We start from the raw sequence: 13,046 nt of genomic DNA on the forward strand, positions 1-13,046 counted from the left end.
ACAGCCCACTGTAGGGAGTGCCGCACAGCCCCCTGTAGGGAGTGCCACAGCCCCCTGGTAGCAAGTGTCACAAAGACCCCTGGTAGGGAGTGCCACACAGCCCACAGCCCCCTGGTAGGGATTGCCACACAGCCCCCTGGTTGGTAGTGCCACACAGCCCACTGGTTGGTAGTGCCCCACAGCCCACTGCCCCCTGGTTGGTAGTGCCACACAGCCCACAGCCCCCTGGTTGGTTGAGCCACACAGCCCACAGCCCCCTGGTAGGTAGTGCCACACAGCCCACAGCCCTCTGGTTGGTAGTGCGACACAGCCCCCTGGTTGGTAGTACCACACAGCCCCCTTGTGGGTAGCGCCAGACAGCCTTCTTGTAGGTAGCGTCAGACAGCCCAATTGTAGGTAGCACCACATAGCTGCCTTGTAGATAGCGCCACACAGCCCCCTTGTAGATAGCGCCACACAGCCCGCTTGTAGATAGCACCACACAGCCCCCTTGTAGATAGCGCCACACAGCCCCCTGTAGAGTGCGCCACACAGCCCACTGTAGGGAGTGCCGCACAGCCCCCTGTAGGGAGTGCCACAGCCCCCTGGTAGCAAGTGTCGCAAAGACCCCTGGTAGGGAGTGCCACACAGCCCACAGCCCCCTGGTAGGGATTGCCACACAGCCCCCTGGTTGGTAGTGCCACACAGCCCACTGGTTGGTAGTGCCCCACAGCCCACTGCCCCCTGGTTGGTAGTGCCACACAGCCCCCTGGTTGGTTGAGCCACACAGCCCACAGCCCCCTGGTAGGTAGTGCCACACAGCCCACAGCCCCCTGGTTGGTAGTGCCACACAGCCCACAGCCCCCTTGTTGGTAGTGCCACACAGCCCCCTGATAGGTAGTGCCACACTGCCCACAGCCCCCTGCTTGGTTGAGCCACACAGCCCACAGCCCCCTGGTAGGTAGTGCCACACAGCCCCCTGGTTGGTAGTGTCACACAGCCCACACCCCCCTGGTTGGTAGTGCCACACAGCCCACAGCCCCCTGGTTGGTAGTGCCACACAGCCCACAGCCCCCTGGTAGGTAGTGCCACACTGCCCACGGCCCCCTTGTAGGTAGTGCAAGGACTACGAAATGACCATGATAGGTGGCGGGCAATAGACATTTAAAAAAGGACAACTGTGCAGGAGCACACAAAATACCCAGCTTTCCCAGCTATCAAATAAATGTGTGGAAATAAACTAAGATATAACTTTTATTTAGTCTGAGTAAAGGATTAATCATTTTAGCTAGATTAAATAAAAGTTATACCTTAGTTTATTTCTACACTTTTTTTTTTATACCCGGGAAAGCTGGGTATTTTGTGTGCTCCTGCACAGTTGTCCTTTGTAGGTAGTACCACACAGCCCACAGCCCCCCTGTAGATAGCAACCCTCCCCTTACGAGTAAAGATAGCGCCACTGTAGCTCCCTGAAGGAGCGGAATCCCCGTGTGGCTGGGGATTCCGCTCCTGGAGCGCTTCTTGATGCCTCTGTCCATATATGGACAGTGACAGCAGGGAAAACTCCTGAGGCGGAATCCCCGTCCACAGTGTTGCAGACGCTATGACCGTCGATTCCACTCCAGGAGAAGCTCCTGTTGTCTGTGTCCATGACATCATTGGTTTCTCCTGGAGTGGAATCCCCGGTCATAGAGTCTGCAATGCTGTGACCAGGGATTCCGCTTCAGGAGTTTCCCCTGATGTCACTGTCCATATATGGACAGAAACATTAAGCAGCACTCCAGGAGCGGAATCCCCGGTCAGGGAGCAACAGTGGCGCTAGTAGACAGCAGAGCAGGGAGATACCTCCCTGCTCTGCTATAGTGCCATCGCTACCGCTATAGCAGCCACAGCAGCTGCTAGCGGCGCCACCGCCCTCATGCCCGGTGTCACCGCTAGCAGCCGCTATGGCTGCTACAGCGGTAGTGACGACCACTAAGTGAAGAAGCGCCTGGGTGGAAAGGCGACTGCAGTTAGTGTGTGTATCCCCGCTGGTAGTTGCAATAGCGCGGGGATACACACACCCGCTGGCGCCCCTCTTGCAGTGTGGTGGCTGGCGTCCTGTGCGACCGCACTGGTCGAACATATCTAAGCCCAGCCATGTATAGATGCAATACTGAGCATAATGTGGAATTATATTGTAGACCTTATGCTTCAGTATTGTTTCCAGTATAATACACCATATGTCGCATTGAGGCACTTGTAGAGGGAAATACTACTTAAAAATAGCATTTAACGGAGTATTCGAAAAATATGGGCAAAAAAATGCGCGAGTATTTACAGCTCCATAGAATAACACTGGTTCTGTATCCTGAGCCTACGCCACATAGACAGTATATGCAAATATGAGTAAGCTGTAATTCACATTCAGCTGTGCACCATTTTTGCCATTTAAATTTTGTCAGCAAAATTACAAGTTTTATAAATATTCTCTCTAGTGATTGTGTTTTTTGGCTCATAGCCAAAAATCGTAAGAAACAGTGTGGATCTGAGACCCCCTTCTCCCTTCTTCAATTGATATTCTTTAACAATGTTATGAGTTTTTGCGGGTTTTCTGCCCTGTGTCTGGACCTAATTTGACCATAAAATGATACAAGCAATAGCTTTTTTAATATATTTTATTGCACTTTTTGTCATTTGGTTTTGAGATTATCTAATCATTATTGAGTGTGAAAATTGGTTCAACCTATAGCATTTACCTCATGATTTTCCACATGTTTAGCAACATGAAAAGAAATATCTAACAACAATGCCATTTTATTCTTCAAGATGGCCGTTTAGTTAAAGGAGCCAAAATGTTAAGGTTGAGATAAGATGATACTGAGTTAGGAAAGAAGGTAGAAACAATTTCTCACGTTCAATATTTGCTGCAAATCAGAGTTGGGCCTTAGAATGGGAGACTGTATAGAGGCACATAGGTGCCTGTGGCTTCAAACTACTGAACTGTAGACAATCTTTGGGCCACCATATGGCGCCCTATTACGGAATAGCTCCACAGTATGGTTGGATTCACACAGAATCTGATAGAAAAAGCCTCCATGTGCCTCCGTATAGAATCGGAGGCATACAAATATACAATAGGACCTATGGGTGCTGAATTATGTCTTTCTAGTACTTGGAGGAGCCCCACTTTATGCTTCAGAAAATCAATAGGGAATATACATTTTTAAAAATCACTCATCCGTAGAGTTTAGCAGACTCCTTCCATAAAAAAGGCCAACATAAACGATGTAGATAGATTACTATAGACCAAAAATGAATTCTGTTTTGCACATGTGCTTAACATTCATTGACAACCATGATGAAGTACTGAAGGCCTTTTATACATCAGCAGTTCTCATGTCACATAAGTACACCTCACAACGCTACATTAGTCTTTTATTACATTCAGTATGCCATCTCTTGGGAAGAAGGAACTGTTGGCAAGTCCATCGAATAAATGTATATTTTGGCTTATAGTCAATTGTAGACTAGATACAAAACTAGATACAATGAATATGCTTTATAGTGAAATTGCACGCATGGGTCAGCAAGGTTCAGACTAGTATTCTCCTGATAAGTTGGCTTCTACCATGCTGTGCAAGGGCAATCAGTTGCCTTATGTGTTAAAAAAAATTGTTTTCCCATAATACAAAGCAAAAGCTAAGTGGTTGTGCAGATTAATAATTGACATGCATCTCTGTTTTTCTTACAAGGCTTAGCGTGTGGGGGGGGGGGGGGAAGCGATGCTGACGTTGGTTTAGAATTAAGGCCAATTTACATCTCCTTCTTATTTGTGTTTATTTTCTGTTTCTTACATGTTTTATTCCAGCCAAATAAATCACAGCACAGGTTTGATTTCAAGGGTTGAGGTGTCACTTCTGAAGGATAAAGTCTTCCCAGCTTCATCATTTCACTTGCAAATTTAATAAAACTTGAAAACAGCCAGAGGCTTTAGAAAGAATGTGACTGCACGAAGAGAGACCCCAATGGCAGGAGGGAGGGGTTGCGGGGAGCTCTACCTGTCAGAAAAAGGAGGGCTCAGGCTGTGAAATAAATGAAAATGCTTGTAGCTGTTTTCAGGTTGCCAGTCTCTTCCCAGTAAGACGTATCTTGGAGCTGCTGGTCTCTGAGGGGATCTAGCCCTGTTTATGATGAGGGCCAACGTTAGATCCCAACATACGTGGAAAGGTCCCAAGAGCTTCCTTCTCTGCATGTTAATCTACATAAACACTTGGCATCACATATACCTACCATAAAGGCAAATCATGTAACCTAAGGATATTTGAAGTATAATAATATTATAGTTGTAGTGTCACATTTTTATGGAAATTCTCATTTTGACAATATAACAAACCTTACATATCCTCCTTATTTATTCTTGGTAATGAAAAGCAACAATTACATATAGGATTTTTTAAGACACATATAATCTTTTGTATTCATTTCCCAGGAGTGTTAATAATCGTATTTATGCCTTTGTATATTTCATGAGATAAATGTCCAAGAAACTGAAGGTCTTCCAAGAGATGTGTTTTAAACAGCAGGAGATATGAGATACATTTTCAGTTCATGTATTCGGAAAAACAAAAGTTATAGAAGCTAATCCTTTTTTAGGTGCGTATGACATTTTCTTAGAGCAAAGCTCACCATACACGCTCCGACTCGAATACACAATCTGACAAGAGGAGAAGAATCCGTGATGGCTGGAAGCACATATTACACAGTTCTTACAACCTTTACAAAAATTCTCTGTGTCATTATAGAGCAGGAGCTTCTGAATAAATCCCGACACCGGGATGACAGTCACCGGCTGTGATGGAGGGACGTTGTTGCCGCAACATAGGAGGGATGTTTCTCTTCTACTATGTGGGTGACTGAACACTGTCCCCAATGTAATAACCATTCAGGGAAGGAGGAACAGGAAAGGGAGGTAGAGACAGAGAGGGGCATAGACACACAGCGGGAATGCTACTGTAGCAGGCAAGAACCGCCTACCACAGTGTCAACGGCGGGTTCCAGAATTGTCTCTGCCCATTTCTGTCTTAATGTGCCCTCTGCCGAATGTGGATATTTCAGGTAATATAATGAAATGAAAAAAAAAAGCATGGCATTACTAATGTAAGGCACATGGGGTAACTAATTTAGTACCTCCATGTTTCTCAAATTAGCAACCTCATGTGCCTCACATTAGTAACTAGTAACATTTAAAGGGGTTCCACTTTTATTTTGTCTGATTAATTTATAGAATAGAAAATCATACAGATTTCTAATATACATTTATTTAAAATTCTGCTCACATACCTTTCGTATATCAGTGTAGTTGCCTTTGTCTAAAAAAAATAAAAAATGGCATAACCCACAGAATAGTCCATAGAAATGCATCCATAGGATAAGCTAAAGATGGCCGCAGTCATATGACCCACATCATGTGACCACTGGCATTCAGGCAACACCGTCCAGGTATCTAACAGGCTAATAATTGGTTATTGAGGAGCATAAATTATAAAGTATTTCTACCTCCTTCAGCATCTTATCATCATGTCTGTCAGTGTCTGTGAGGAGCAGCTCTCACATTCTTCTCCGTCCTGCAGAATAAAGTTGACATGTTGTTTTAATTGCACGGTGAGCGAATAAAACTATGGAGGTAATGTTGTTTTTTACCTTTTCCACCCCACAATGAATTTTTTTCCCATTTCCTAGCACATTATATGGTACAATAAATGGTGCCAAGAAAAACGACAACGCATCCCTCAAAAATCAACCCCTCATATGGCTATATCGATGGCAAAATAAAAAAGTTATGGCTTTTGGAAGGTGGGGGGGGGGGGGGGAAAATGAAAACACGAAAAATGACTGCGGCGTGAAGTGGTTTAAAAATCATGTAGAGACATGCACAGTGAAGAAATTGTTCATAATTTTTCCACCATTTCCCATTAGTCCCATGCATGTGTCCTCTATGTGGCCCCAACAAATGTATGTCATGTAACCCTGTTGCTAACTGAATGCTAGGGGACACATGATGTGTGTGTGGTGGGGGAGGGGGTCACATGATTTGTATGTGTGTGGGGGGATGGTCACATGACTAATGCCATGTCTAGTCATACTCAGTTAGCCTGCGGATGCATTACACAGGACTAATCTGTGAGCTATACTATTCCACTGTGACAGGGGCCTCATGCCCTATAATACATGTATGTGAGCAGAATTGCTAATAATTGTATTCTACAAATAAATAATAATAAAAAAAAACAAAAACCTGGATAACCACTTTTAATGAGTTACGTGTGTCTAATGTGAGGTGCATGGGGTTATTAATTAAGTAACCTCTTGTGACTCACATTAGTAGCTATATTGCACTTCAATTTACTAGCCATATGTGCCCAAAATAATAGCAATTTGCCTCGCATTATCCCTATGTGCCTCGCATTCTGTACATTGGGGTTACTAATGTCAGATACATAGGTTACTTACGATTATAATGTGAGGAACATGGGATTATTAATTTAGTTACCCTCACGTGCGTGACTTGCAGAACTTCCAAACACTAAACCTCATAGGGGGTAATAATAATAATAATCTTTATTTATATGGCGCCAACATATTCCGCAACCCTGTACAATTCAGAGGGAACATGTTAAGAATACAAACCAGAGGAGTGAGGGCCGGCTCACAAGAGCTAACAATCTATGAGGAAATAGGGGTGACACAAAATGTAAAATCTGCTTGTTTTGTACAATGATTCAGCCATCTTTTATAAAAGCAAACACAACTAAGGACACAAAGTGAACAACAAGCCATAAATAACACAATATAATAATATTTACGTCTTGAAGGGGTTGTCTCAGTACAGGGTCTTAGGACATGCCATCAATTCCCATCAGTGGTGGTCAGTCCGTTGTTACCCAACCAATCTCTACAACAAAATGTGGCAGTGTAACATGGCCACGGACCATCGTTCCTACTCATCCCTTGACGGTCGCGGCCATGACTCTGTGAGTGCTGGCCGGCATCTCCTTCCTAGGAGATGCCAGCACTCACTTCCGCCTTGCTTCACTGGGTCCCATAGGGTGCACGCGCAAGCTCGGGCCTGGCCTTAAAGGACCAGTGCACGCATGTGGAATGATCACCCCGGACTATAAAAGGGGCTCTGCCCTTTCACTCATTGCCTGACCGTTGTTGTGTTTACCCATGTTAGTCTTGCAAATGATCCCTTAGTGTTATCCTGTTCCCAGTGTTCCCGTACCTGCTACCTGTATCCTGCATTCAGTGCTAACTTGTTCCTGTGGATTAGAAAGTTGGAGTCGTGTTGTGCCACCGGTCACACCTGCTGTGTTACACCACGCCTGGTGTCTGCTGTCAAGGTCCTATCTGAGCCTAGCCGTTGCTACTGTCTGAACTACTACAGGTACCCTTGTGCTTGGACTATATATACATTGACTTGGTACACTGTTTGGCCAGCTGCTATCCCGCTACGGCGGTACGGCACAGTGGGTCCACATACCCATATCGTGACAACCAGCAAGCATTGTGCCATTTTGTCTCACTTCATCTTCTGGCAGCCCCACTGAGCTTTCTTTAGAGGTGGCATGATCTGCCCATTACAGTCAATAGATAATCATAAGACCTCAAAATAAAATTTGTACCCCACCGGTTACGCGTGAATGGCATATCCTAGCGATATGCCATCAATATCTTTCCCATAACCATTTTACATTTTGACCTACCACTTATTAAACCACTACCCAATAAATCAGGTGACTGTACAGCAATACTACTGCTGGACCTGCTACAGTATATATTTCCTTCCAGATGTAATATTCTGGCCAGGGGAATGAGGTTTGAACTACTAGGTAATATTTTTATATTGTGATTGAAATAATATCTTAAAGGGGATGTCCAATTTATATTTTTATATAGGCACTCATTAAATATTCTGCCCTGAACAAACTTCTGATTCACACACTTTTACTAAAGTGCATCTGTTCTCGGCTAGGATCGCTCGTCGTGTAATTTGTGACGCCACGTTTTCTGCATGCCTCAGTGACGTTCCGTATACCCACTGAGGCCAGTGATTGGCTGCAGCGATCACGTGGGTATATGGGCACGTCGTTGCTGCAGCCATGTCAACAAATAGTGCCGGAAAGGCCCGGAGAAGCTGGAATATCGGTGGAATCTGTTAGGTGAGTAATGCCTCTTTTTTGTTTTATTGCATTTCCCCACCGTGGCCACTTCTAAAATTAACTCAGAAAACCCCTTTAATCGCTCTAAGAAGAAAATAAGGTTCTGTTGTAGTTGCCTCACTGTTAGGCCTGATTTACACGAGCGTGTGCGTTTTGCGCACGCAAAAAATGCGGCGTTTTGCGTGCGCAAAAGGCACTTAACAGCTGCGTGTGTCATCAGTGTATGATGCGCGGCTGCGAGGTTTTCTCGCAGCCGCCATCATTTTGACACTCCGTTTGGATGTTTGTAAACAGAAAAGCACGTGGTGCTTTTCTGTTTACATTCAGAGAATGACAGCTGTTGCGCGAACCACGCAGTTCGCACGGAAGTGCTTCTGTGCGACCTGCGTTGTTTTCACGCACCCATTGACTTCAATGGGTGCGTGATGCGCAAAAAACGCAGAAATATAGAACATGTCGTGAGTTTTACGCAGCGGACTCACGCTGCGCAAAACTCACGGACTGTCTGCACTGCCCCATAGCCTAATATAGGTGCGTACGACACGCGTGAAAAGCACGCGCGTCGCACGCGCGTATATTACGCTCGTCTGAATGATGCCTTAGTGCGGATTGATCAAATGTTGAGTGGAAAAGGCTGGATAGTGGTAGTTACGTCTCAATAGCAGATTAAAGTAACACTGGTACACACAAAGAAATACCGTCCCTTGAAGTCATAGGGCAGGAACGGATTCACATCCCACAATTATTAGCAGACAAGACGCAGTAGCACAAATCTGATAAAATGACAAATCTTGTATTGAAAAATGTCCAACGATGCTTGCTTAAGAAATACATAATCTGGGAATAAAGACTGATCATTACTGTCATTTCTTATTTTTATGTTTTTATCTGCAAGTGCCAGTATAACAAGAAGCAGCAAATATGGATTACACAATATTGTATTATAATGACATATTATTTTACAATGGCACTTGCTAAACCTGTACATATCAAATTAAATTTACAGTCTAGTGCAATGGTATAGAGATGTCAACCTTGAAAAGCTACTATTTCAAAAGTTTCATTCAATGTCAGTTATCAGTGTCAGTTAACAGGAACATACCATCCTGCCATTATTTCTGTAACATTGTTACACTGTATCTTCTTATACCACACAATAAAAAGAATAATGTCTTGAAGAATCTCATTGCTTTCCATTTAGTACTTTGCAGGCAGCACAGTATCATTGGCACCACCTGAATATTTAATACTAGATTTTTGCCGGCACCAGTCAGCTGACAGAGTACCACTAAGGGTACAGGCACACATAAAAGTGCCAGTTTGGCCAAGGCATTGTTTTTGTCTGCAAGACTTTTTCTGGTACCCCAACTTATAATGGTCACCCTTTTGGGGTACCAGCTCTATCCTGTGAAAGTTTATGGTGCATTAGACTTTTCAACCGTACGAACTATGTAACTTATACGTCGGGAGATTTGCCCGACATTTACACTGAACGTTAACCCCAAACGTGTACCAAGCCTTAGTTTTGGCCTCTGACCTTTGGTCCGATCTAGATCTTTCTTCAGTATAACCCATAATGGAACTATCTGTCATGGGCTTATATTGAGTTGATGAACGCAGAAATAATTCTTGCATATTGAATTTTCCAGTTTTTGAGAAAAATTTAAAGTTCTAAAAGAGTGGCTTTAGTCCATAAGTAAAGAAGGCTCAGTATTATATGTATTCAACCGGATTTCCATAGAGGACATTACTCAATCTAGTCTTGGAACCTGCACCTTGGACCAGAGCCATTTTTAGAAATATGAACAGTTTGATTTAATTTGCCATGTTCATAATTAATTTACATATTCAAACTCTTTCAAGGTCTTTTGTCAGGATTACATATATTGATGTATTACTTAAATCCGCAATCTTTATGTGAGCTCCAACTTCTGAGGCATATATTTGCACAATTAGATTGTCCCAGCAACAGGGAATGTGGACCCATTCTAGATCTTCATACAGATACTGTGCTAACTACTTTTTTGATATAACCCAAAATATTGCTTTTATCACATTCCAATAGCTCTTTCAAAGCTGACTTCCAGTTATAGAAATTGCTTTAACTGATTTGTTTTTTTAATGAATTGTAGAGGATTATCTACTAACGATTCCCACAAGAAGTAATCTTTGGTGAAATTACGTGAACTACTGATAAAATCTAAAAAAATATTTGAAATTAATATAAATAAGACCAATCTCGTAAGAAGATTTTCAGTATAGTGTTTGAGCAAGGAAATTAAAGAGGAATGGAAAAGGCTGAATAAAGAGTGCAGTCTATGCAATACATAAATATACTATGAATATGCTGCAGTCTAAGGACAATTTTTTTCATTAACTTTTTCTATTGTAATTTATTTCTGTTCAGTGTAGGGTTAGTTTGTAAATTAAATCTTTATTTTAACTTGGAATTTTACGCACAAGCACACGTGCACACAAGCACACGAACACACACATGTACGGACACACTGGATCTGTCCATATATTACTATAATTATCTTTTTACTTATAATAGTGTATGGTAATACTTCATATTTTGTGATAGGGGATTGTTGATGGTATTAGATCAGAAATATTTGATGCCAGCAACTGTGTTGTCAGAATTCTATACCTTCTGTAATGCATTGATTTATACTGTATGTTTTGCAGATGAAGAAATGTAAAAATATTATTAGGATTGTAACCTCTACTGTTTCTTGCAAACAAGACTAACATTACCCTTAGTGTATATTTTTCATTTCTCTCAGCATTCCAAACAGAAGCATGCTACAATATTCAGAATTGTGAAATACTGTATGTTTCATGATATTCCTTCTTACAGCTGGGTTAAAAAACAACCAACTTAGGCCAGGTCACATCTGCATTTGGGTTTGCATTGCTCTGCTCCGTCCGAAAGTTGCGGTAGCACGTATCCGTTGCATGACGGAAACCATCTTCACCTGATGGAACCCATTGACTTTAATGGGTTCTGTCGGGTCTCCAACATGTTTTCCATAATTTTTCGGACTTGATAGCACAGCATGCAGCACTATTTTGTTTGGATCTGTGACATAGGCCCTTAACAGAGCCTCCAATGCAGCATCTTAGGCTTCATTCACATCTGCGTTGGGGTCCCGTTCTGACGTTCCGTTGGAGCTTTCCGTCAGAACGGGACCCTGAACAAAAACGGAAACCAGAGGTTTCTGTTTCCATCACCATTAATTTCAATGTTGACGGATCCGGTGCCCATGGTTTCCGTTTGTCTCTGTTGTGCATCGGATCCGTAGTTTTGCAAAAGTGTAGTGTCAGTTTGTGTCTGTTCAGGGTCCTGTTCTGACGGAAAGCTACGACGGAACGTCAGAACGGGACCCCAACGCAGATGTGAACGATGCCTTAGCTGTATGCTTTTTTGTGAGATCTTATCCTTTTTGCTACCTTTTCTGCCCTCTAGACCCTGAAAGTGTGCACGCTGCAGAAAACCTAGGAAGCACAAGAAGAACCAGCCACCCCAGAATTCCATTCTGCCATATACTATTCTATTTCACCCCCATATTAAATATCATACATATTTTAGATGGTATTTTAGCTCCCTAAATTCATAATATAGATGTCCTGTTGTTTAAACACATTTCATTATTTTTTCCATCTTTGATATGGTCAGCTCCCGCTTACAAACAATGTCATTTCACTGTGTTCGCAACCCTCAGTGTTTTTGTTTTTTTAATCTATAACGTAGGAATAGTGTACGATGAACAATGGTGTATGCAGCACAGCTTGATAATGGGATTTAGGCTGGGTTCACACGACCCATTTTCAGGCGTAAACGAGGCGTATTATGCCTCGATTTACGCCTGAAAATACGGCTCCAATACGTCGGCAAACATCTGCCCATTAATTCGAATGGGTTTGCCGACGTACTGTGCCGACGACCTGTAATTTACGCGTCGTCGTTTGACAGCAGTCAAACGACGACGCGTAAAATGACTGCCTCGTCAAAGAAGTGCAGGACACTTCTTTGGACGCTTTTGGAGCCGTTTTCTCATAGACTCCAATGAAAACAGCTCCAAAAACGGACGTAAAAAACGCTGCGAAAACGCCGTGAAAAACGCGAGTTGCTCAAAAAACGTCTTAAAATCAGGGGCTGTTTTCCCTTGAAAACAGATCCGTATTTTCAGACGTTTTTGGTCACTACGTGTGCACATACCCTAAGCAATATTTTGGGCCTTGGATTCTTCTTATTCTGGTATAGGGCACTGCACTGCCAAATAAATGGTGTAATTTCAGTCCCCTATAGGGCATTTTACAGCTGCCAATGTTCGGCCGGTGAAGCGAGCGCCGATCAGCAAGACATTATTGATCGGCGGTCGTTTGCTCCTGTCACAGGGAGCTTTGTATAGGGACGAGCGCTCGTTAGTCCCATCATCCGTCCCCATACGTTATTATCATGTTGACAGCTTCTCCCTGTTAACACAGGTATATGTGCTGCCGACGATGATAATATTTAACTTTTTTAAAACGATACCAGCAGATGATCGAGTATTTGCTCGTTAATCTGCTGATCGCTGCCCTGTTTACACAGGGAAATTATCGGGGAACGAGCGTTCTATGAACGCTTGTCTGCCCGATAATCGCCCAGTGTAAAACGGCCTTATGTTTCCCATATCCCTTGTGTTTTTTTTATCTGTGATAAAGAGCATGCTACCAAATAACTAATTATAAATATATAAATTAAATTTCTCACTACACAAATGCAATACATTATCGTGACATGCTAGCAAAACCCTAGACAGGCTGCAATGCACATGGCAACAAGTGGGTGGCCACATTTAGACATATAGCATAAACCAT

This window comes from Rhinoderma darwinii, chromosome 2, assembly GCF_050947455.1.
Source record: "Rhinoderma darwinii isolate aRhiDar2 chromosome 2, aRhiDar2.hap1, whole genome shotgun sequence".
In the NCBI taxonomy this organism is placed as follows: domain Eukaryota; kingdom Metazoa; phylum Chordata; class Amphibia; order Anura; family Rhinodermatidae; genus Rhinoderma; species Rhinoderma darwinii.